The sequence below is a fragment of the Pseudonaja textilis genome, chromosome 5, assembly GCF_049901715.1.
Source record: "Pseudonaja textilis isolate UNSWEBS1 chromosome 5, rPseTex1.2, whole genome shotgun sequence".
In the NCBI taxonomy this organism is placed as follows: Eukaryota; Metazoa; Chordata; class Lepidosauria; order Squamata; family Elapidae; genus Pseudonaja; species Pseudonaja textilis.
Window position 1 is genome coordinate 33,097,397 of NC_141994.1, and position 26,671 is coordinate 33,124,067.

Below are 26,671 nucleotides of genomic sequence, written 5' to 3' on the forward strand. Positions count from 1 at the left end.
AGAATCCTCTAGAGTCTACCAAGGTTAGAGGCTAGGAAATGAAAAAAATATCCTGGAAGAAAGCAATGGCCAACGACTTCTACATTGCTGTTAAGAAGCTACACGAATGTTTTCATAATGATGCCAGGAAATAAGATATACTCAGAGGAGACATTACTTTTCTGCGCATTGTAGCAGTTTTTTTTAATGTATGGGCAAACTCTTCCCTTGACTACCATTCTGGTGGAATATCCATAACATATTTTCAAAATCTCCAATAAGTTCAGTGTTGCACAAAGGTGGGATGAAGAGCTGTTTGTGCTTTTAAAACAAGAGTCTGAAGGCATCCCAGGGATAGAAATCTTGGCTAAATCTTATGGGTTCTACTACTCACATTGATTCTTCTAGGCTTGATAAACTTTACAGCATTGTCAGATGTCAGAAAGCAGGATATAAATCCACAAAGTGAATATATAAGAAATAAATCAGTCTCACTTAAGAAAGTGGAAAACGGAGTATTCTCAATCTTTTTGGACTAGAAGGAATATTTCACTTTTAAACAATCTCAATCACTTCACAAAATATCAGTGAAATATTACCTTTGATTTGAAGACAAATTGTGGCATTTGCTTTGTGTTATGACTTTTATTAATCTTTTATCTTTCTTGAGCATATCTTCAAAGAAGCATTGGGCGTTAACTATTCCAACATTGTAATTTTTCTAAGAGACATTTTAGAAAAAAAAAATGGCTTTAAAGGCTCATCCTTTATAGCAGAGGTCTCCAAACTTGGCAACTTTAAGACTTGTGGACTTCAACTCCCAGAATTCCTCAGCCAGCATAGCTTAGCTGGCTGAGGAATTTTGGGAGTTGATGTCCACAAGTCTTAAAGTTGCCAAGTTTGGGGACCCCAGCTTTACAACAAGAAACCATTTAAAGATACCTGGTAATACAGGGAAGCTTGCAAGTTCAATAGCTGTTCTGAATAACTTAGTAGAAAGGATATTAGTGCTTAAGTATATAACAGGCTGAGATGAGTCTTGCAGAAGAAGGGTTAACATAGTCCTGCTTCTTTAACTCTTTAGAAATTTGGGTAGGTTTTAATAAACACATACCTGAATATGATCTGGAAGGTATATTTTATCTGGATTTTCAAACTTTTTTGTTTTAACCAAAAGATGTTCATCAAGCATTGCTGAGCAAAAACCACAGTCATAGAATATGTGAAAAGAAGTTATAGATTTCTAAAGAATAGGAATGAACAGCTATTTATTACCTGGAAGGATGAAAACCATGAACCTTTCAACTTGTTTATAAATCATCTGGAGTTATGCATGAATACGAAGTGATCGCATTTATTGACAACACCACATATTTAAAGTCGTAAAAGCAAAACAAGATGGTAAGGTCCCCACAGAAATCATCTCTATAATGAACACCAAAATAACAAATGCAGTTCTGTTTAAAGAAATGCAAAATGTAATACAGTAGAACAAAACCACATCACTACATCCTGGGAGAGGTCTGATACGTGTCTTGCCAGGAAAGTTATCTTATATTGTAGAACAGTGGTATCTTGGTACTTGACTGCTTCAAAACTCGTCAAGTTTGGTACTCGATCCGTTTTGATGCAAAAATGTTGTCCTGGTACTCATTGTTCATTTGGTGTTTGATGTACTGCAATAAGAAAAGGGAGGCAGTAGTGGAGAATGGACAAGAAGTTGGCCATGCCTGGAAGGTTACGGCAAAAAATAGAGGATGGACACCTGCCAAGGGCAGACAGGATGTTAGCCATGCTGGGAAGGTCACTGACATAGGAAAAGGGACAGTTAGGAATTCCTTCTTGGCTGAAATAAAGGGTCATGTGTTAAGTCATGTGGTTTGTTTGGCACTCATCATTTTTAATACTTGTCATGCCTCCCGGAACCAATTAATTAGTATTGAAGTACCACTGTAAAACTTTATGAAAACAATAATCTGCTATTGGATTGCTATGAAAGAGACAAACTCTATGTTAAACATAATTAGCAAAAGAAATTAAAAATATTTAAACTCATGGTGCAATTGAACTTGGAATACATTAGGTCAACATGTTTCATAAGAAGATTGTGTGGAGCTGAAAAGATAAAGACAAGTTAAGTGGCTAAAGAATTTGCTGGGATTATACTCAGGAGACAGGAAGTTTACAATACAATAAGAGAGAACATAGCAGTGGCTGCAAAGAATACACAAGAGGAGACAATAAATGGGATTTTTCTTCCTCTCTTTTTCATTATGTTAGAGAATGGGACTCTCTAATTAAGATGAATAATGAGACATTCAGAGTAGATAAAAGGAGGTAAATTTTCACACAGCATTTTGTTAAATTTGAAAACTTGCCAAGATTAATTTTTTAAAAATGTATCTTTTAAGATTGAGGCTTTTTGTAAGACATCAATTTCAATCATTTTATAAGATCATTAGGTTAATTTATAAAAATTGAGGGTATCATTAACTATACATTACTTCACTATTACAAAATTTAAAGATTTCAGATATGAAAATATCGATCTTCTGAAAATATAAACACAGCTGAATTATACTATGAAACTAAAAACTAATAGTTCGTTGTTTTGATGCAGCAAATGAAACTATAATGTAAGCCCTAAAACAAGTTTACAACAATTTAAAAATCAAAGAATAAATCCCAGAGTAATCAAAAACCTATAAAATCCCAGTCCTGCCTACAAATATGCAACTTAATACACTTTGCAACTTTGCCCCTAAATTGTTATATTTCTGGCTATGGAAATGTTGCCTACCCTTGTCTTAAATCTTTTTTTAAAAAAATAAAGTTTTATTTGGGTTTTCACACATACAAAATATAAGTAAAACATCTTTTTTGAAAATAGCATGGTCCCGGGTTGAACTTCTTTATACAGACACAAAACTCAATTTCATGCTCCTTTTTGTATTCTATTTCATATCTTATACTATTTTACATTTTCTATATAGTTTTTCCCCTCTTTTAATTTTATTTTGATTATCTCATCTCAATTCAAATCATTATATTTATACTTTTGTCTGTTCTGTTTCAATTTCATATTATCTTTTCTCATTAAACAAATTTTCTCCTGTAGTTACTAATTGGAGTATAACAAGGGAGTAATGGCCAGCTGGGGAGGAGAGATGCGGCTCTCCTCAACCCTGCTGGCAATCTCCCCCCTCTTCACCAACCTCTACGGGGTGGCTTAGCCCCAAAACCAGCTGGCTCGGGGCGCTCCAGTGGCGAGCACAGATTGAAGCTTTGCAGAGACGAGATTTCAGTCTGTCGCTGAAGAAGCTCAAACTGGAAGTCCCTTGTCTTAAATCTTCATTCTTCATGATAGGAAACTGCTTTGCTGTAAAGCCAAAATGCTGATCTGGTTACCTTGAGGGAAAAGCAAGATATAAATCAATACATTGTTTAACAGCTAGTATAGTGTGAATGGAAATCGTATGAACTAGGTCAATAAAAACAAAACAAAACAATACATATTTTATATCATTTGGTCCTCAGACTGATTAGATATGGTACTGGAATTAAACAGTTTCATATCATACAGATGTGTTGTCAATGTAATACTTTGAAATTCCTTTAAGTAATAAATTCCATTCTAATAATTTTTCAATTACTTTGTTTTATCTCTTTAATTACTGTTGAAATAATTCCCCGTTAGGAGAATGAGTGCACACAGGGAGACGTAATGACAGCGATGTTGAATAACACACGACCAGCACACGGATACACTGAATAGTAAAATGTAGGTTTTACTTCCAGTAAACGATTAAGCAAAGTTCAACAAACAGTCCAAGTCATTCATGGTTAAAGCAGTCAGTTTTCAGTCCAGGGATAATCCAAATAACAAAGTCCAGTATCATAAACAGTTCAGTAACAGACTTACAGCAATCCAAGAAGAACGACGATCAGCAACAGTCAATAGGGAAAAATGCAGGAACCAAAAACATCGACCATCAGAACATCTAGCAACTAGCAACTAGCAACAACAGAACAGAACAGGTTTCTGGCTCCATCTTATGGCCGTTTGAGGAACCACACCCAATTACAATTTTAGTATTCCCTTAAAGAGACAGTAATAAATGTCTATCCCTGGTTTATATATTTCCAACCCAACTGTTAGGTGACTATCAATTCCTAACAATTACCACTTCCTGAGTTCTTTCTCTTGGACCCAGTATAACTAGGACTAGCAGATCTGGGCTGCAAAAATCCATCTAACCACTCAATGACAGCAAAAGATGCAGAAGATACTTTTGGACATCTGCAGCTCAGATATAACAGCACTAGTCTAACACATGTGATGAATGTATCTATATATATCTTCCCGAAGATGTGATTGGATAGGCTCTTGGTATTTTTTGTCATGGGAAAAATGTGCTGAGCTCAGAGAAATGAAACTTGAGGTACTCTTGCCAAGGAGGGAGCAATACCAATGGGCTCTGGTTTTGGATGACTGCTCCTCCTATCTATCATAGCAGAAGACCTTTTCTTGATTATGAATCTCACTTTGAATTTCTAAATATAACTCCTATAATATAACTATAGCTCAAAGGGAAAATATATTATGAGATTATAAAGCAGAAAGCAAAGTTGACTTTTTAAAATAACCTACGCTGACTGCTTTATGGTCTGATACATTTGGCATGGATAATTTCTAACACCAGCTATTTGGGACAGTGGGTTTTTCATCATCTTTCAGAGTTTGGCTGTATATGTGGTCTCTGAATGTCGTTTTGAAAATTGGATGATAGCTAAAACTGACATTTGTTTTTGTATATTAAAGCATTCGCATTTCAGTTTGTTTTAACATGTGTGCCTTCAAGCAATATTTCTTCATGCTCCAAAAATGAAGAATTAGGGCAATTTGTTAAGTCTGCAGTGACATAAATAGGGAACAATGCAGCTTCAGAAATAGTAGAGGGCCTGCTTTTTGTAATATTTTATATGCTATATGTCTAAACAAACATTTTTATCTTTAAGTTTCATTTTCTCAGGCTCTCTTTAAAGATTAACTGAAAAGGATTGTGCTGGGATTAGATCTGAAGCACTTCCTGCAAAACATTTTTGAAAGATGTAGAGTCCTGATTTTTTTTTTATATGTATGTATACATTGCCAGATATACTTATATCCAAGGTTTGTGTTGTTGGCCAAGCCAATTTTATGAGTTATATTTCCAGCATATCTGAAAAACACCAGCTTAAGAAAGAGTAGTTTTGTTTAGGTATTAACTCAGTTCTCAGACATTCTTTTATACAGGTTGATTAGGAGAAATATTGCATTCATTTTCCATGTTTATCCATGTCATCCTGAAGTACTAAAGACAAAATTGAATGGTAAGCTTGAGTTCTGGGACACTACTGATACCATTATAGATTCCACTTTCCCAAAGTCCTGAAGTTTGGAACAGTTGAAGCATCATTTCAGTATATATATCATTTGTTTGTGTGATGGATGATCATATAAATATAACCAAATAAATAAATATCAAATAGAACCAATTAAAACCCAATTGTCCTTCACCCAACTTATTTTCTGGGTACAATTAACAAGCTGTATCCAGAACACCTCCATGGAAAAAGTCTAGCTTGGATGGTGCAGGAGGCCATTTTGATAGGAACAAGCTAGGAAATTTGATTCGAAATTTGATTAGGGCTTTACCATTCACTAGAAAAAAAATATAAATCACCCATGCATGGTCTATTAAGTGGCCTTTATTGACCCAGAGGCAGCCTTTAATTCAATCCCTGGAGTCAGGCTCTGGGAGGAATTGGCTGTCACTTTCTTTGATTGATGCTGCAGTTTCTTGTCATGAAATCACATGAAAAAAGTACAATGGTCTCTGATATGGAGCTTCAGAGCACTTGTCACCTATAATTTATGTTCAAATGTTAAGTGATAGACCTATCTTCATCCTTCTATATGCTGACAGTGCTGCAATGCTTTCTTTAATATGTGGGCCTGAAATGAAGCTTTGGTGCCCTGGCCCAATATTGCAGTGAGGAGCAGCTAGCTATTAAGTAAAATATCATTAAAGTAGTTATCTTTTCTGAAAGGCCTGTTATTCATAACTACTCCTAGAATATTAATGGTTCTGGCATCAATCACATTAAGGTCTTTACACATGGGTTTATATTTCTAACTATCAGTCAACCGTAATAGGGAGGTCAAGAGAGGACTCAAAAACTCACACACAGTTTTTCTGATCATAGCTGCAATCACCACTTACTTGCTGTTATGAAAATGTTCAGAACCAAGGTCATCATACACTTGTTTTACAATCACAGATTTGCTACTGTAGAGACTAAATTCCAAATAAGGCAGTACCATCTAAATTTCTGACCCCTGTATTCTAAATGTCCTACTGTGTATCATTGCCCTTTCTGAGTCTAAAATCTGGTCTAATCTTCAGAAACTCATATGCAGTTTTTGGTGACTGAAATACTGGTTTAAAATGGTTGGGGGTTTTTGGGACACATTAGCCATACTGGTCCTGCAAGACAATGTTATGCCTTCATGGGAGACCCATAGATTTAGAGTCTACTGATTATTAGCCAAATTTTTGGCTTGGTATATAGGTCCCCACAGGAAGGCTAAAATTATATTTATTGAGATTGGCTCTAATGATGCAATCTTGCTAATTGGATTATGCTGTACTTTCTTCCCCTCCATATGGTTCATTGAACTAGGGAGATGTTTGCCTGAATCACATCCGAATGTTATCTCACATTTTTGTACTTTAAAGATGCTTCAGCTTCTTTTGCCTAGATATTGATTCCTGTATATCTCCATCAAGGTCACCTACCCTCTCTCAGCCTGGCTGTGAAGAAACTTGTATCAATTAAAATAAAGGGCCCTTAGTATCCAGAACAGCTTAAATAGAATGCCACCCACACTTGTTGTGGGCCTATTTGGGAGACCATTCTCCTATGCTAAGCATTAAGAAAATATTATCTGCCAATCTTATGCAAGATTGACCTTCACTTGCTACTGTATAATGTTTTACCATCTTCATTATGAGAAACTCGATTGACATGTTGATTTAATAACTCTTCTATCCAGGTTTCATGCCAGCTCAGGAAGGAAAGTATACTCTTGCACATCAGCTGACACCAAATTCATTGCAATTTGTTGTTTTTTTTCTATCAAATGCTCAATCATTGAACAATTTTGTGCAATTTTTGTGCTATTTGTATAGGTCTAATTATTTACTTGACTTAGTCTGATCATTAAAATAAATTAAATTTGTCTTGTTTTACAGCCAAGACAGGGTATCCCCTTAAATAAGAAATAAACTATACTGTTTATTAAATAGAAATGTATTCTCTTTTCTCAGGTCTGAGTATCTACTCAGGTCTGAGTACCTATATCTGAATTAAATGTGAGTGTGAAATACCATGATAAATCTTAGCGATTAATTCTTTCCCTAAGAATACATTTACCATTCTAGGAGACAATAAAATGCAAGGAGAGAGGGGCAGAATAAAACTGTCTTGAATGGTATTGTTGAAGCAATTTCACTGTTCCATTTTTCTAGGTTCAAGGCAATAACCATAGATTTGATATTCAGTGAGATAAAGGTTGTGTTTGGAGTTACAGAAATAGCATTTCTCTTTCTCTAAAGGAATGAAGTCACCCAAAATAACTTCTTGTACTTCTAAACTCTACATCATGCAGCTGAATAGTTATAATGATCTCTGAAGGATTTTTAATTGAAAAGAAAAGATATAAGCCGAAAGCAAATATTGCATGGTGTAAAGGAAAAGGGATGAGATAAAGCTAGATAGGGGAGGGAAAATTGTTTGTTTGGTTCCACATGTTATAGAAAGATTTAATATATAGTTGACCATGAAATACAATATAAGATAATTATTACAAGCAAAATAATTTAAAAAATTATTAGATATTTTTTTTAAATTCTATGCACAAACATAGAGTAAGATCATTAAGAACATGCCAAAAACCCAATCACAGAATGTCTATTTATAGGAAAAAACCTTCAAATACTTGTTGCACTGGCTTTTACAAAAATGGGTATCTATCATCTATCTATCATCTCCATCTCATGAAAAGTAACTCTGGCTGATGTACAATAGTAAAAATGCCAAATACTATGTAGAAAAATGAGGTACTTACTAACTGTTAATATTAATTGGACATGTTTAGATATACAGTAGTAGTAATATGTTCAGTAGATACAGTATATGATGCCATCTGAATAGGATCAACAGGTAGATGAAATTGCAATATATATGTGTATATACAATATACACAGACATACACATATACATTTACACTTCTGTAAAGGATTTTAAAGTAATTATATATTCACTAAACTGAGCTCCATCATATAAATTACTAGTACTTTCTATATATAAGAATTAAATTCAACTGAGCGATATTGTGATCAAATAAGGGATATAAAATATCAGCTACACAGCCAAAGCAAAAAAATGCCTAAAACACTAACTTCATTTGCAGATGTTTAAGCACACCTGATCAAATTAACCTCACTGAATCCCTAAATGAATAGAAGATGACATAACTTCTGCATGAACTATTTCTCTAAATTTAAGTGCATGCTTATTATTGCTCTAAAGTAGTTTACAGATTCAAAATAAGAAACAGGGGTGGGATTCAAATTTTTAACAACCTGTTCCGTGGGCATGGCTTAGGTGGTGGGCATGGCTTGGTGGTCATGTGACTGGGTGGACATGGCTTGGTGGTCATGTTATTGGCTGGGAGTGGCCAACTCAATATCACTCACATCGAGGCACACATCTCCTCGCCTGGTCTCTCATGACTGTGAGGATGCTGCAACAGTTGTAAGTGTGAAAAAGAGTCATAAGTCACTTTCTTCAGAGCCATTGTAACTTTGAATGGTCACTCCACACAAACAAAGTACCAGCAAAGGAGGGGAAAAAAAACTCCAGAGACATTCCTGAGACAGGAAGTCTAATCCTGCCAAGAATGTAATAAATTAATGGAGAGGCAGTTTCTGTAAGCAACACCAGAATGTTTCCTTCCTGCCTTCCTTATAGGATTAGGCCAGTAATTTCTTCTCACAACTGATTCTCGGAACTGCTTAGAATGTTAACAACCGGTTCTAGTGAATAGGTGTGAACTGGTAGAATCCCACCCCTGATAAGAAAACACTGAATATGGCATGTGCAAATAGTTTGGAATTCCTTTGAGTCGGTATTTTGTTAACACTTCCATTGGCACAAATAGCAGCTTCCACCTACTTTTTGTAGTCAGTTAACAGTCTGTTTCTTGATCTTGTAGTGCACTCTTGGATCAGCTTGCATACACAGCATATCTGAAACACCTCCACAGATTTTAAATAATATTCAAACCTGGAGATAGTGGAAGCCATAGCTAGAATAGCAACAGCAATAGTCTTTTCACTTAGAGTTATATAATGCTATTTTATATCATTCATTACATTATATTTACAGCCCCCTCTAAGTGGTTTATAGTGTCAGCATATTGCTCCCAACAATCTGGTCCTCATTTTATTGACTCTGGAAGGATGGAAGACCAAGTCAACTTTGTGTCAGCCAGAATCAAATCCGGGCTCTAGGTAGAGATAGTCTCTAATATTGCATTCTAACCACTATGTCACCACAGTTATCATTCTATTCTGTAATTACTTTAGTTTGATTTGAAGATTCAGACTGGTATTCTGCTGAAATATCTAATCCATCTTTGATTTGATTTAATTTTTATTGGATTTTTTTTCACTTGCTATAGGATATGTTGATTCTTAACAAAATGTACTATTCTTTTTACCCACACAATATTTCTTGTATAAAACTTCAAATCATAATAGAGCTTCAAAATTAATCTTAACTGGATTATTTTCCTTCAAATTCTTCATTTCTCTCTCGAAATGAATCTTTCATGGTTCAAAGTCCAATTTTGTTTCATTAATTAAAGGTCATCAGAATTTTCTATTAAATACTTGAGATGATCTCTAAGTGAAGATCTCTGACATGAAGATAAGAGAAAGGTTTCCTTTGGACATATCTTTCAAGCAGATTATTTTATACCCTCCACTATGCTGTGGACAACTATTTGAATTTCAGCTAAAATTTAAAATATATCATTTGCCATGACCCATTTTTCCCTAAGATGTGATCAGATTTCAGATACTTCTAGCAAATGATTTTTCTTTTCCCACAGTTTGTGAAGCTAATGCCTAATCTAATGTAATATTATTAGATTACTAATTGGCATTCTTGATATACATTTAGAAACACTAAAATGAAGATCTAGAGCCTTTTTGAATGTAAAAGCAGCTTTTGAAACATTTAGTGGACGTATTTGACACCTGGACAAACACAAAAATGCAGTAAAAAATCTGGAACACACTTCCTCACTAGTCCAACACATGAAAGCCACAGGTCATAGCATCAACTTCAATGGCACCAAAACCCTAGCCATTATAGAAAACTCCAGCCACAGAATTATCAGAGAAGCCATAGAGATTGAAAAAAAACCTGAAAGCATGAATAGAAAAGATGACTCCACCAGACTGTCAATTATCTAGAAGCCTGCACTCACAAACAAAATCTCAACACCACAAGCCAAGCAAACACCTGGGCACAAACAGACCCCCCGCCCGATACCTCCAGCTCAAACACACCCCAATCAGGCAACCAGATGAAACTTAGCTTCCTAATAAATGATAGTGGTTCATTTACCCAAAGCCAAGCTGCACTAAATGCCTCCAATACAGGAAACACAATGTTGCCAGCCAATCAAGACAAAAAAAAACCCGCTACAAAACAGACAGAAACACCAATCAAGCAGAACACAGCAAACTCCAAGAATAATAAAAACAGACCAAGACTCCCAGCCAATGAGGATGAAGAAAAAACCATCCTAACACAGTAGTAGGCTAGCTCCAAATTCAAAACAAAAACAGCTGTGAAAGCCTGGCTCACAGATGAACACAATACACAAGCCTGATGACGGGAGATGAGATTCTGCTGAAACGTCGCTACAACTTTAAAAGCAGAATGATAATGATGTGGGAAAATACCCAAACAAAGCTGAATATCATACATACATACATACATACATACATACATACATACATAAGTTGAATCTCTATAAAAAAGTTGTTGAGACTGGAAAGAGTGCAGAGAAGAGGAACAAGAATGATTAGGTGGACAGAGGCTAAATCACACGAAGAATGGTTACAGTAATTGAGTATGTCTAGTCCAATGAAAAGAAGCATTAGGGGAGACATATAGCAGTGTTCCAATATTTAATGGGCTCCTACAAGACAAGGGGGTCAACTATTTTCCAAAGCACCAAAAGGTAGGACAAGAAACAATGGATGGAAATTTACCAAGGAGAGAACCAAGGAGAAATTTCCTAACAGTGAGCACAATCAACCAATGGAACAGCTTGTTTTCAGAAGTTGTGGGTGCTTCATCGCTTTCAAAAAGAAATTGGACAACCATTTATCTAAAATGATATAGGATCTCCTGCTTGAGCAGGGGGTTGGATTAGAAGACCTCCAAGGTCACTTCCAACTCTATTATTGTATGTTCTATTACCTTTCTGAAATATTTCCAGGCTCTCCCTCTTTCTGTAGACTGAGATACCTTTCACTGGCTGTTGGTTCTGTGGCTTTCTCTCCTGTTTCCCAAGGTCATTCTCGCATACTATTACATCACCTCCCGCATGGGCCACCATCCGCGCTCCCTAATTCCCAGGGGAATCTGAATGTGAGCTATATGAACAAAGCTGTGTTGCAGAATATATTATAAAATCTTCGAAAATTACCAGTAAAACAGATCCCAAATCTTATAGAATTGTTTGTCTTCTTGTTCTCTAATTTCAAATGTCAATTTACTCATTTCAGCACATTCTATTATTTTCTTAATAACTTCCTCCTGCATTGGTATTTTTAGCAAAAATACCAATGCCTCTCATTTTTAGCAAATACAATCCTAGCTGCTGTTAATACATTTACAATCAAATATTTCAATTCCTTACTATATATTTCAGGTAAAATTCCCAATAAAAATCTCTGGTTTCAAATCTATATGTTTCTTTGTCATTTTTTTCCAGCCATGTGTGGATTTTAGTCCAATATCTTTTAGCTTCTGCACATGTCCACCACATATGGTAACATGAACCAGGTATCTGATGACATTTTCAATATTTTTCAGATTTGTTCTTGAACATTTTTGCTATTCTTGTTGGGGGGGGGGGAATGCTACCTGTAAAACATCTTATAGAAATTTTCTTTATATGCTGTTGACATTATCATTTTATAATTTTGAGACCACAATTTTTGCCATTCCTCTAAATCAATCCCATATCCAAAATTTTTCCCCAAGCAATCATTGTTTCTTTAACTTGTTCTTCTTCTAGCTTAATTTCCAATAAATGTCCATATAATTTTTTAATTACCTTTTCATCAGAACCTATCAAAATTTTATCTGTCAGTCAATTTATCATAAAAACCTTCTGTTTTAAAATCTTTATCATATCTAGAAAGTATTTGCACATATGAAAACCAATTCATCTTTATACCTTATTCTTCTAATTCTTGCATAGATTTAAGTTTACCCTTTTCATTCAATATTTCACCATATCTGGAGCAAAACAGAGGCTCTTATTCCCTGATCATTTCTCAAGTGGACTATTATAACATGCTCTACATTAAACTGCTCTTGGAAAACATCCAGAAACTTTAAATGGTACAAAATGCATCAACATAGGCAGTTATGTTGCTCCTACAATAGCATGCATTATAACTGGTCACCAGTTTGCTCTTGGGTTCAATTCAAAGTGCTGATTTTAACCTTTCAAGTTCTACATGACATGGACTAAGTTATCTAAGGAGTCTCCCTGGCTATATCTACCTGTCTTAGGAGGTCACACAAAGACACATGTTTTGGGACATATTTGTTAAAGAGATCCATGTAGGGGACTTTTTCTGTTGTGGCAGCTGCCTTTAGGCATATCATTCCCCCTAAGGTGAGATTTAGCCTTAACCCTATTGGCATTTAGGAAATCCCTCAAAACATGTTCCTTCCAATAGGCTTGGGGAATCTCAAGGAAATGGGGATCCCGCAAGACAATTACACTGTGTGTAGGATGCTGGTCCATTTTACCGTGGGTTTATATCTAACCATATATTTGGGTTTAAATTGCTTTTACTTGTGGTTTTATACTGTAATTGTTTTAACTGGTTGTTTTACTGTACATCACCCACAATGACATCTGTAAGATGGACAGTTATATAAATTTAATAAATTAATACATACTTAAATAAGATGCCTTGTGGTATTCATAAAAGAAGTCATTTATCTCCTCTTATTTATAATTAGATATTGGAACCAGACAAATAGAAGACATTATGGATATAACTGTCGATGGGGTTCAACACAAACTGTTATATACCCAGGATACAATTGAGTTTTATTTCTATGTTTGAAAATACGTCCATTGACACACTCCATAATATCATGAAAACTATGTTTATGCAGAGGTATCTTTGCCAAACAGCAATGATGCAAAAATTACAGCATATACACAATGACATAATGATTACATCATTGTGCCCCTGTGTCAGGGTTTGAAGTAACATCCCCAACAGAATCAAAACTCCGAGACACGTTTCCTCCTCAAGACATAAATTTATTGGAGATGTCATACTGGCGCATTTGAAAATCTAAAATCCCGCATTTTTCCCATCCAAAGTAAAACCCAAAGTTCCTTCTACTGCAGCCACATCTGCATCACATGGTCCAATCAGATCAGAGTCCCAATTTCAGTCAACTTCTGTCATCCCTTCCCAGGTTCAGGCTGGATGTCCTTGGCTCCCAAGGGAAATGTTGTTATGATCATATATTCTACACTATCTACACCTCCCCAATTTCGTTCCCACAGCTTGCTGAACCATTGCTGTGGAAGCCTGGTAGACTCTCACATAAGATGGCTATAGGGCACCCAATTTATCATTGGTTGCCATTTTGGACTCATTGTTGATTATGGGAGATGTCTGACTTTGCCTTGGATCACAACATAGCAAGACATTATTTACTTCCTTAAATTGTTGGAAATATTTTTCTGATGTTTAGTCTTCAAACTACTGCAGTGTTTAACAATCCTGATATATTAAAGGGGTATTTTAATTCTTACCCTTTTAACTCAGATCAGTCTGGAATATCGTATTGAAAGTCTCTGAGTAAAACTAATGCCACCCTTTATTTCCATGAAATAGTTTTTATGCCTTTAATAAAAGAATGACAGAAATTCAATAGCCACAGACTCAATTGTCTCTTCTTTCTCTGCATCTTTTGAATTCTGCCTGCTGGATAACCTCATAAAGGCGGGGGAGTCTGTACAAGGAAGAAAAGTGACAGCTCACCATAGGTGTGGAATGTTTAGTAACATTTTGTAAAAGAGTTGCAATAAGTTGTAATGAGTCATTTGGGTTAAATGCATGACAGCAACTTCAGCAGAAACTTGAGCTAGAAAATATGGTAGAAAAGTGAAAGAAATGTGGTGGGTCTATCCCCCTTCCCCCCTATTTCTTACATGGGATGAACAAACAAACAAAGCCTATTATTTGAGAGGAAAGTTCATGACAGTGGTGCAGTTGTGAGTTGTTGATCCTGATGACTTTGCTGTTACATTCAGCTCAGCTAGCTTCAGAAGCGGAGTTCTTTCATACTAGCAGATTTTTCGCATGTAACTCAAGGACACCAAGTCAGTTAATCTGGGACTCTGCCATGCGCCAGAAAAAAAGGCAATTAACCAAAGAACATTATTGAAGAGCCATGTAAGACACACTGTGTAAGACACACTTAAGATCCTTCTTTGCGGTCGGTTAAACTAGTCAAGGAGAGATCTACAATGACAAATAAGGTAGAATAAGTTTCAGAATTCCAGGAAAACACATAGCAAGTGTCAAAGGGTTTGGGAGAATAAGAAATTATTGAAAGGGAAAATTATTGATTTATTTTTCAGCTTTTGTTTGTCCCTTTTCACAAAATACAGATGCTACGGGAGGAGGTTACACTTATATTTCTGACTTCTCACTCTACATACATACAAACACACACACACACACAGAGAATATTACCTTTAAATTTGGGCATATACTTTATACAAACACCACTGATGTAGTAGCCCTTAACCTGATCATACTGCAAGATAGGCACGACAGGGCTGGTCTGCATATACTTGCTTTATGTATTTTATCTGTTGAAAAGTACCTATAGAATAGCTTATAGAATATGCTTTCATTTAAAAAAAAAGAATTAAACCAGTGATGGGATTCAATTTTTTTTACTACCAGTTGTGTGGGCGTGGCTTGGTAGGAGTGGTGTGGCTTGGTGGGCTTGCACGGGAAGGATACTGTAAAATCTCCATTCCCACCCACTCCAGGGGAAGGATACTGCAAAATCCCATTCCTTCCCTGTCTCAATAACCTGCTTTCCAGCTCCATTCTCCTGTGCAGGACAACAAAAGAAGACCCAGCTGAGAGGCAGAGAATAGATGGCGGTGATGCCAGTCAGAGGTGGTATTTGCCAGTTCTACAAATTACTCAAAATGTCCACTACCAGTTCTCCAGAACTGGTAAGAACCTGCTGAATACCACCTCTGAATTAAACATCACATATATTTATTCATTTCTGAGCTGTCAACAGGTAACATGCATTTTAACATGCATTTTAACATGCACAGTTGTTGCATGTTAAGTCATATTAAGTTTATTTTTCACCACTATTTTATAAAAGAAAGATGAAAACATGAGTTATCTTACTTTCACATTTTTCCATTCAACCATGTTCTGTCTCTTCTAGATGCGGCCCTATCAGATTGTATTTTAATAGCCTATCTTTACATAGTCCAAAATGCTTTTGCAGATTAACATAATAAACACATTCTGTAAATCTTGTATCTTGATGACATTCTCAGAACATTTTTTATTATGCAATCAATGAGAACAAATTATTAAGCCATGCTGATTTGAAATAAAGTAATATCTAATGGTATGTGAGCAGAGTTTGAATTTTGGAATTATTAGCTTAGATGCCAAACATTATATGAACTATAATAATAATACACAAAGATAATTATTTGCCCTGCTGTCTGTCAAACTCACTGTTCTAGTAAGTGAAAGAACTACAAGTGAGAGAAACTTACATCCCATTGATTCAGTATGAAGAAATTGTATAGACATTGAATATAAAATGTGGTCCAGACATGCTAGAATACAATTTTCATTATTCCCAGGAAGCATACTGCTGAAAAGCTAGAAGCAGAATCTCATATAGGGAAGTTGCTGTAATCTATGCATACAAAAATCTATTTTCTCTTCTGTATTGCTTCCTTGTAAGATCAAGTATTTTTATTTTTAAAGATTTGAAAATGTCAATAACAGTTAGGAAATTTGTTTTTAAGGATAGAATCTGTTTTTAAGGATAAAGAAAGGGTTCATGACCTTTCCCCCCCTTATTATCTGCCAGCAGGTGATTTTTTGGCTGGAGAAGGATGCTAGACAAGTCTTTAGTGTAAAATCCTAAACAGACCTTTAGAGTGTGAAGGAAAGTTATGCTTTCTTAAATACATTTTAATAATTATTTAAATAATTGTAATTAATTACTTAAATTAATCATTTATTAACAATTTAATTAAATAATTTAAATTGAATTTTAAGTTTACCCATAAGAGGGGTTTTAAAGTGATGTTTTGGAGTTGTGTTCTTCTGAAAAACTAAACAGAATGTTTGAGTTTTGAAAGGACAATAATCCTTCATACATAGATATATAATTATATTAAATGCTTTCTACAATTTTTGGAAATTTAGCACTTAAATTTCTAAACATAAATGCCATTATTCAAAGCCCAGGGATTTAAAATTAAATTAGTTTCTTTGACTGAGGTCCATTAATAGTATTTTCCATTAGAATCCTCCATAAGTAGCAATGTACTGCAATCATTTAAACAAAGCAATAAAAGTAAAGTAAAGCAATTTTCAAGGCACAATTCTACAAATTGTGCAAGAATTAAAGCACATATGTGATGTAAAATAAACTGTAGTTTCTAATGTGCTTTTTTTAAAAAAATGTGAATGTTGAAATAGTTTGGTGTTTTCCTTGGTGACAAAAAGCAGCAGTTGTCAGAAAACAGCTGGTTATTGCTTCATGGTATTGTCCTCTTTTTCACCTGCTACCTATTTCTAGTGTTTTTTCCCCTTTGTCTCCACAGCATGAATGCCACAGTTGGACAGAGAATTTTTTTTCCTAACAAGAACATCCACCTGCACAAATTACAGAGCAAAATTGGATGCCAGGGAAATACTAGCATATGGCTTGGAACCACAAGTGATGGCATGTGTTGGCCAGTAATTTTTAGGGAAAGAGTTACAATTTGATCTGAATCACAATATGTTCAGCTGTTTAGCTGTGAATCACAGGTGGCTAGGCATCAGATTTAACCTGTACTCTTATTTGAATTCAGCATAAACTTGGTGTGTGACTATGTTTCTGTGCCATTTCATGGATTCAACAACCAGTGAAAAGAGAGAGAGAGAGAGAGAGGGAGGGAGGGAGGGGGATTATTTCTGTTCTGTTAAAACAAATAGAAATTATAGCTTTTTAAAAAGCAGATTTCATGTTGAATCATAATAACAAGAAAAATGAATGCAAATATGTTTCAAAGTATAATCCTAAACAGCTAAAATGCAGTTCCTTTAAAATATGACAAATATTTAAAAAATATTATTTGTTAATTAGAAAAGAATCGATCACCTGTAAATTCTACCTCTCTCCATATGGTGGAAAAGAGGAAAAGTAGATATCAACAGAAGCTTGGAAAGATTACCTGGTACCATGAAACTCACTAGATGACTCTTAGCTCAACCTATCTCTCTGGGAATGAAGGGCAATCTTTATGATAGCCATGATAAGTTCCTGGGCAAAGTATGGGATATAACTGTTCATCTGAAGAATAATTGATTCTTTCTGTAATGCTTAAGAGTTGGCATCTTCACTTTTTTCAACCTTTACTATAAATCCAGGATCAAGAGCCAATTAGCTGTCATCTTTGTTTACTCAGCCTTGGTGGATATGCTCTCCTATTTGTCACCTGTACTGTATATACTGTATATACAACCACTGATATTCTCTTGATGTTGCCATTTTGATCTTTGATGTTCTCTAGAATGAAAACTGGCAGTGCCAGCTGCTTTCTGTTTGAGGCTGGGTAGAGAAAATAAAGTTGCAGTGCCAATTCTTTTGTTGGAATTAGCTGATTGAAATACAGACATTTCTTTACTTCTCATCAATGAAATGGTTAAGATGTTCACCCATAAAACATGGAAAGTTGTACCTGTCAAAATGTGCCATGTTGTTTTTGTAATATATCAAAGAAATTAAGTGCTGTCTCAGTTCTATTTTAATTATAGTGTTGCTGTGGTGCCAGCAAACTCAAGTAATCTTTATTCCCTTGTGGTAATTAAAGGACTTGTGCTTTTTAGCACAATAACTAATGATTTCCGCTTATCAGTGCTTTATATGCCCCCTGAACTGCGCTGGATTGGAAGACACTTGTTTCATTTATTTCAAAACACTCAGTGATAGCTGTGCACAGAATTAATATTTATGTTGAGGAAGTAAACAAGTTACCATGCTTTTAACACTGCAGAAGCAAGCATGAATTGTGGGACATTTTATACTGCAGAAAACAGTTTTCCTCTACATTTACAATAATTATAACTTTTTTAAAATTTAAAAATTCAAAATCTTCAAATATACCCAGAAAAACAGGGGGTTGTGAATGGTGTTAGAGCCCATGCAAAGAAAACAGAAATTGTTGCTATGCAAGCTTCCTCATGTGAATCTTTAATGTAATGTACATTTGAAGCTTTAATGTGATTTGAGTGAAATAATGGGAACTGAACTATGTACTGAAGTGGATTTCTGTCTGGGTGCCAAGACAAACTCACTAGTGAACTTTCTTTCTGTGTCTGAGGTATATCTTTGAGTCCAAGGAACCAATGTAGTTGTGGCTGTTAGACTTTTTTTTGGGGGGGTTGGTACTATAAATGCTAAATGATGTCCAGTGACATAATGATAAACACCTGCTTGCACAAAAGCTAAATGGAAGGCATCATTTCGTATGGTTCATTCTTGTTAATTGAATGGGAAAAAGTTCTGTAGCCTGACACAAGGCCATTGGAGAAACTGGTAGGAAATTGCAAGTCCCGGGTGTCTCACCAATGCAAGTGAGCGGGAGATGGGTACTGTGGCACTATGTGAAGGCAGGCAGGGAGTTCTGCAGTGCTTCTTAGAAGAAAAAGCAGTGGGAGAAAATTATGGAAACAACTTGCAACCTTCCCTGCCAGATTTCCCATTGATTTTACTTGTGGGAAGCTAGCAGGGAAAGTTGTAAATGGTGATGTGACTTGAGATGCTGCAATGGTTGTAAGGGTAATTGCAATCATGTGATTGCAGGAGTGCTATAATGGCCAGAACTTTGAAAACTGGTTGCAAATATCACTTGTTCATTGCCATCACAACTTTGAATGGTTTCTCAACATGTAGTCATTCACTGAGGACTAACTAGTATAAATAGCCTAGTAAAGAAATGACTAAAGACCAATATTCCATCTCAAAGAAAATGGAAAAATCTTGCTTATTATATTATAGTAAGGAGAAAAGCTTTCAGCTCAATAGTAGAATAAACATCTTAGGAGATCAACAGTGAATACAACCTGAGGATAGTGAAATATTGAATGGAATGGAATAAAGCTGGAAGGGACCTTTAAGGTCTTCTAGTGCAATCCCTTGCTCAAGCAGGAGACCCTATACCATTTTAGACAAATGACTGTCCAGTCTCCTCTTAAAAACCTCCAGTGATGAATCACCCATGACTTCTGAAAACAAGCTGGTTAACTGATCTCATAGTTAGGAAGTTTCTCCTTAATTCTAGGTTGCTTCTCTCCTTAATTTGTTTCCACCCTATTGTTTCTTGTCTTGCCTTCTGGTGCTTTGGAAAATAAGTTCTTTGGGGCAGCCCCTCAAATACTGGAATACCACTATCATATCACCCCTAGTCCTTCTTTTCTCTAGACTAGCCAAACCCAAACCCTGAAACCATTCTTCATATGTTTTGGCCTTTAATCATCTTAGCTGCTCTTTGCACTTTTTCCAAAGTCTCAACATCTTTTTTGGAATGTGGTGACCAAAACTGGATGCAGTATTCCAGGTCTATTACTGTATTGGGGTATAGATTTGCTACATGGACTAATGGACTGAAATCTATTACAAAGAAAGTTATACTTTACACAAACAACTCATCTGAGAAACGATGTGGTCTGAAAGGACATCCTATACTCAGAAAAACATTTGATATTTGTCATCCCTGTTTACCAGTAGTGTCACTTTATACTCCTTATTAAATAACGTACATGATGACTTTCCATTTTCATTCTGAATTCTTGTTGACTTCCTTAAAAGTTTAACTTAGCTTGTTTCTTTTATTTATTTCTATAGAGCTAGTTCATTTGATACATTTCTGCTTAATTCCAGAAAAATCAATTGAGCAATGCTGATGTATAGCAGCTGAAAGTGTGGTTCTTTTGTTTTTGTTTTTTATTACTCTGATGAAGATTGAATCTGAATGGAAATTCAGATGCTGAAAATATCTAAGAATGGGGGAGGAGAGAACTGATTAAAGTTTTATTTGCTGATGCTCCTCACCAATTTATGTCCAAATGTTAGACTGCTAATTAATGACTGCTCATGAAATACCATGTGTCAGCAATGAATCACTTACCTTTGTTGTACCTCAATAGTATACAGCTAATGAAGTAGGACAAGGCATATAATTAAAAACTAAATTAGCTTTATTGTAACGTTCAGTTATGCCTGCACCCAATTGGCAGCATAAATGAAACAACTTTCTTTCTTGGTATTTTAATTTAAAAGTTGGAAGAAAATTACGGATGGCTAAAACTAAAATTTATTGTTTTATATGATGATGGAAAAAAACCATCAAAGTGGAGATAAACTATCTATTCTGATACTTTAAAAACACAACCAAAGGGAGTCCCAAAGGTGCTTTTCAAAAGGCAACTGGATTTTGTTTTTCCTTGAAGATGTTTCACTTCTCATTCAAGAAACTTCTTCAGTTCACAAAGGGAGTCTTTTCTGTGTTCTATATTAAATTGATATAAATTGTTATCAAATTAAGATTTTTATAAGATCTTGATTTAGACATTTTTATTGATTTTGACAAATATTAATGATTCATAAATTAATGTATTAATGTTAACACATATATCTCAGTCACATGTGTAACATTAGGGGTTGTTTTTCTGGATTTAAGATAGTGTTAGGGTATAGTATGGAGATGACACTGGTCATCCTTGTGGATGACTTTTTGAAGGCTTGGGATGGAGGTAGTTCAATTGTCCTGGGCCTCCTGGATCTCTTAGTAGCTTTCAATTCCATCAACCATGGTTTTCTTCTTAACTGGTTGTGGGGATTGGAGTTGGGAGGCATTGTTTTGCAGTGGTTCTCCTTCCACTGTAGGTAATACCAGTTAGTGCTAATGGAAGAATCCAGCCCTAGGCTCTTACAGTGGAGAATGCTTCAGGGTTCTGATCTTTTACCACTCCCTTTTAATTAAACTGCTGGTTTAGGATATTGAATAGTGTGTGGTGCAGTGTCCTTTGTATGCAATGATAGCCAATTGTACATCTCCACTCCTAGCCAGTCAGGGAGCACCATTTCAGTAGTGATCCAATGCCTGGAGGCTGTGAAGCTCTGGATGGGGAGTAACTGGCTACAGTTCAACTCTAGCATAATAGAATGTCTTTTGGTGTTTTGGACCCATGGGCATTATTAATACTTTTACTCTCATTGGATTAATGCTTATCCAGTCAGAGCTGGTGTTGAATTTGAAAGTCCTCCTCGAGTCCTTAAAGAGCAGCTAGCAGCCATAGCTAGGGGCACCTTTGAGCAGATATATAGTATGTGCTATTTGCACCCATTCCTGGATCAAAAGACCTTGCTCACATGGTTTGGTCACTTTCCAGTTGGACTATTTCAATGCACTCTTAGCATTATAAGAGTTGTGGTGGTGCTGTGGTTAGAATGCACTATTGCAGGCTAATTCTGCTGAATGCCAGCAGTTTGATTCTCACTGGCTCAAGGTTGACTCAGTCTTCCATCCTTCCAAAGTTGGTAAAATGAAAACCCAGATTGTTGCTGACTCTGTACACTGCTTAGAGAGGGCTGTAAAGCACTCTAAAGTGGTATATAAGTCTAAGTGCTTTTGCTATTGCTTTTGCTATTGGGGCTGCTCTTGAAAAATTAATGACGGCCTCTCAGTTTACCTATATTACACCACTGCTATGGAAACTGACTTGGGTTCTAGTTTCTTTCTGAGTACAATTCAAATAACTTTAAATACTTATTGGGGGACAGGGTCAAGTTATTTGAGAATCAACTCCCCCTAAGGGTATCTCCCTGTTCCACTAGTTCTGATAGAGTGGGCACACTGCAGATACTTTCCCAAAAATGTTGCTTTATAGTAGAATCTTGAAAGCACACCTTTTCTGTAGTAGCTCTTGCCCTGTGGAATATCCTTCCCAGGCCCTCAACCTCTTAAATTTCCAGAAAATCATTTACAACTGCACCCCCCCCCCCCCACCCGCCATTGCAAGGATAGAGCTTGGGAGATTGTATAGCTGGATGGATGCAGTTGGACTTGATGCCTGACTTTTCTTGTTTTTCTTGTTGCATTTTCATTAATGTTCTTAGCCACCTAGAGATGCATCTAACAAAATGGGCATCCATATAAAACTTTTTAAATAAGTAAAAAATAAAACTAAACATGGATTACATTTGCTGCTGTGTAATTTTTAGTAAAACACAAAATATTTTATGGGGTATGGGATATATTTTGGGAAGTGCAGGATTGTTAAAGCCAATAACTGTCATTGGTTAAAACCTTCCTAGCCTTAATGATGATGTGATTAAATATGAAAAAACAAACGTAGAGTAGTTTGCATTAATTTCAATAGGAATAGTTTATATATATTTACAATTTATTTGGTGAGATAGATTTTCAGGTATTTTGTTCTGTTCCCCACTGTTGTCCTTCCATTCTCTCTCTAATTACTTTTTGTTTGCATAATCTTTTATATATACTTCTACTTCAAATCTCTGCTATGCTGTAAAGTCTGAAATTTCTAAAGTGATTACAAATAATTCTTATTTCAACATTGAGCAACAATGCAAATAATTTTACAAATACTGCTATTAACTACTTTTGCAGCTCACTTGCCTATTTTTTATATCAGTGGCCTGGGTAAGACAAAGAGAAAGCAAAATTGTTCTCTCATTCTCCAGAGTGAATTTTAAATTTCTACATACTGTACAAGGCAAGAGAAGCAAAGAAAGTATTTCCAAAAGTAAGTTCATATGGCATCAAGTTTTAATATGTTTTTGAGATGTTTTAACAACATTTTTTCCTTTCAATAAAAGGATTTAACCTTCTCAGAACGTAATTATGTGCATTTTTATTACAAGGTCAAGGAACTTTTGGATACAGAGGACATATGGTATTCTATGCATTTTTCTACTGTTTATCAATAGGCCTAATTTGAACTCTAGCTGAGGTTTCAGATAAATGAGGTTTGTTTTGTCCTATTTTGCTTCAGGTTTTTTATCTTCTCAAAAAACTTTTCAATCAATCAGGGAACCATGCAAAGGCTATCTATCCCCAACTGTGGCTATAACATTTTGTCATTTGTTTACCCTGTTGAAATTAAGCTTCCATAGTGATGTGCTGACTGCAGCTTCTTGTTTTTGTAATCCTTCTGTGTGATCTCTAATTACATTATGAGATTGGACAGTTCAGTAATGACAAACCAGAGAATAATTTCTCTTGTTGACATTTGCTATACCATGGAATGGTTTTGTTACGTTTTGTTGGGTTTATGCCATTAAGTTAAATCAGTGGGACCATGGATACGTATCTTTCATCCAAGCAATGAGATGGTAACAGCCTATATTCAATAAATTCCTCTTCAGTCACTCAGAATTAATTTGGGCTGCCCAGACATCCAAATTTAATGGAATATAAGAAGCAAGATGCAAGTTTAATATATTAAGAAAATACAGATGGTAAGAAAAAGACTTGATTCTATGAATTAACTTTGGATGGTAGACAAAATTCTCAAATTCCAAATCTAAATATACTCACTTTACTCACTGTTAAGATGGTATATTTTTTTGTGTGTGCAAATCAAGTAATTCAGTTTGTCCTAAAAATATTATAGTAGTATGTTAGCTTTAGGATGGGAATCCAAAAACTCCAACTTTTGGCCATAGCCAAAATTATCTAATCGTATATTTTCTTTCATCTGCCACATTGTATTTGTATTGACATAAAATTAAACAATTTAAACCAATCCTTTTGAATTAAAGTTACATAGAGCACCCAGCATGCCTTGATAGGTGATAAGACCTAGTGAATCATGACTGATCTTAAAAAATTAAAAAAAGACAAATATAGCTGGGAAGCATCTAGGACAGTGATGGCTAATCTTTTTGGTACCATGTGCCCAAAGTGCGTGTATGCATGCACATCCCTAAAATCAGGAGTGGACTTCTACCGGTTTGCAGCGGTTCAAGTGAACCAGATGTTAATTTTACTTCTGGTTTGTCAAACCGGTAGTTGCAACAACTGGCTGGCCCAGCCAACCCTGCCTCCCAGGAATCTCCACAGGGCCTGTTTTGGATCCCAGATAAGTGCAGGGCCCTTCGTGGAGGCTTGGAGAGGGCGAAAAATGGGTCTCCCAGAGGCTTCAGAAGGCTGCAAACAAGCCCATTTCTGGCCTCTGAAGGGCTTCCGGAGTCCGGAGAGGCTGTTTTAACCCCCCTGGAGGCTTGAGGAAAGCCTCTGAAGCCCAGAGAGGGCAAAAATGCCCCCTGCCATGGTGCAGGAGGCCGACTAGGCCATGCCCACCATGACCATGCCCACCCAGCAACTGAGCAAAGAACCAGTTGCTAGATTATTTGAAGCCCACCCCTGTCCAAAATGCAATATGCATGCATCCCCTGCACATGACCCCTGTGCCCCCATGCATGCACCCTGCAGCCTGCACATGCATGTGTCACCCGCATGCATCCCCCACCCCCATACATGTGCATGCCACACACACATGCACCTTGCCCCGTGCATGCATGCATGTTTCCTGTGCATATGCCCTACCCCCGAACATGCATGCACACACCCCACACGCTCCCTGCCCACCCCAACATACCCCACCCTCCTGTACATGTGTGGCAGAGACCCAAAGACCAGCTGGCCAGCAGTAAGCATGTGCATGCATGCATGGTAGAGCTGAGCTGGGGCAATAGCCCACTTGCCCACAGAGAGGGCTCTGTGAGCCACCTCTAGCACATATGCCATTGGTTTGCTATCACAGATCCAGGATTAGCAGGACCGTAGGATAGATTGGGAAGCTGAAGAAACCTTTCAGAAGAAAATGACAAGCCACTTGTGTGGTCTTGCTAAGAAAATTATAATAACAAACCCAACAATTGGGTTCAGTTTGGAGACCCAGTGTTATTATCTAGTACATGATAAAGTAATACTGAAAAGTACTTTATAAATCATCTCCAAATGAAGTATATAAAACATCAACCATATTCCACTGCATATTGCCCTTTGGGGAATGGTTTATATTTTATCACTATGTGTTCTATGAATCCAGCCACTGCAATTTATAAATTAAAGCTACCTAGTAAACCATAACCAAGTTTTAGTTTATACGAGGGCTACCCACAAAATAGATTACGTTTTCGTCTGTAGCAAGAAGGGGTGGAGCTAGCATGGCCATCTTTGGTCTGTGCGTGCGCCGCTCAGTCTGCATCTAGTCGTGCTAATGGGAGGTTTGTATCATTGCCCGTTATTACACAGCAAACATTTGAAATGTGTGCTGCAATTGAAAATCCCGCGAGTTTTGAGATGCAATCAGTGATAAGGTTTTTGTTGGCAAAAAACCATAAACCTATTGAAATTTCCATCCTCGTAAGAAAAGCAATTCAGAACAAGCGTAGAGGAAAGTTAAGCTCAAAAATTTTGTTTTTGCATGACAATGCCCGACCACACACAGCAAATCGCACTCGAGAAGTCCTGAATGCTTTCAAGTGGGAGATTTTTCCTCATCTGCCCTACAGCCCCGATCTTGCACCAGGCGGCTGAATTTTATGACAATGGAATTACCAAGCTTGTTCACCGCTATGATAAGTGCTTCAATTTGTTTGGTGAATATGTTGAAAAGTAGTATTTAAGTGTCACTTTCAAGTGTATATAATAACTTTTTTTCCTACTGTTAAGTTTGAGCAATGAGAGGCTGAACCAGAGCATGAGTGCAACAGTACTTTATTTTACAAATAAAGGGCTGACCGTGCTTGCCAAGCCTGGAACTGGCTCGCAGCAATCAGCTGCCAGTTGGACCCCGCAGCCTGCTTTTATAGCTGGCTGCTGGGGAGAACCAACCAATGGGAATGGGGGAATAACGCCCACACAAAGTGAGTGGACCTGAGTGAGAACTCCTTGAGTCCTCAGGACATAACACCCCTTCCCCCCAGATGC

At 36.4% G+C, this 26,671-nt stretch overlaps 1 long non-coding RNA gene across 1 annotated transcript in view; it reads right to left on the reverse strand.

The window, feature by feature from the left end:
• Positions 1-612: 612 nt before the first annotated feature.
• The window catches only part of LOC148125592 (uncharacterized), a 156,624-nt gene continuing 130,565 nt past the window's right edge, over positions 613-26,671 (reverse strand). The window contains exon 4 of the long non-coding RNA XR_015743822.1: positions 613-3,387. This is a non-coding gene — a long non-coding RNA (uncharacterized LOC148125592). The remainder of the gene's footprint in view (positions 3,388-26,671) is intronic.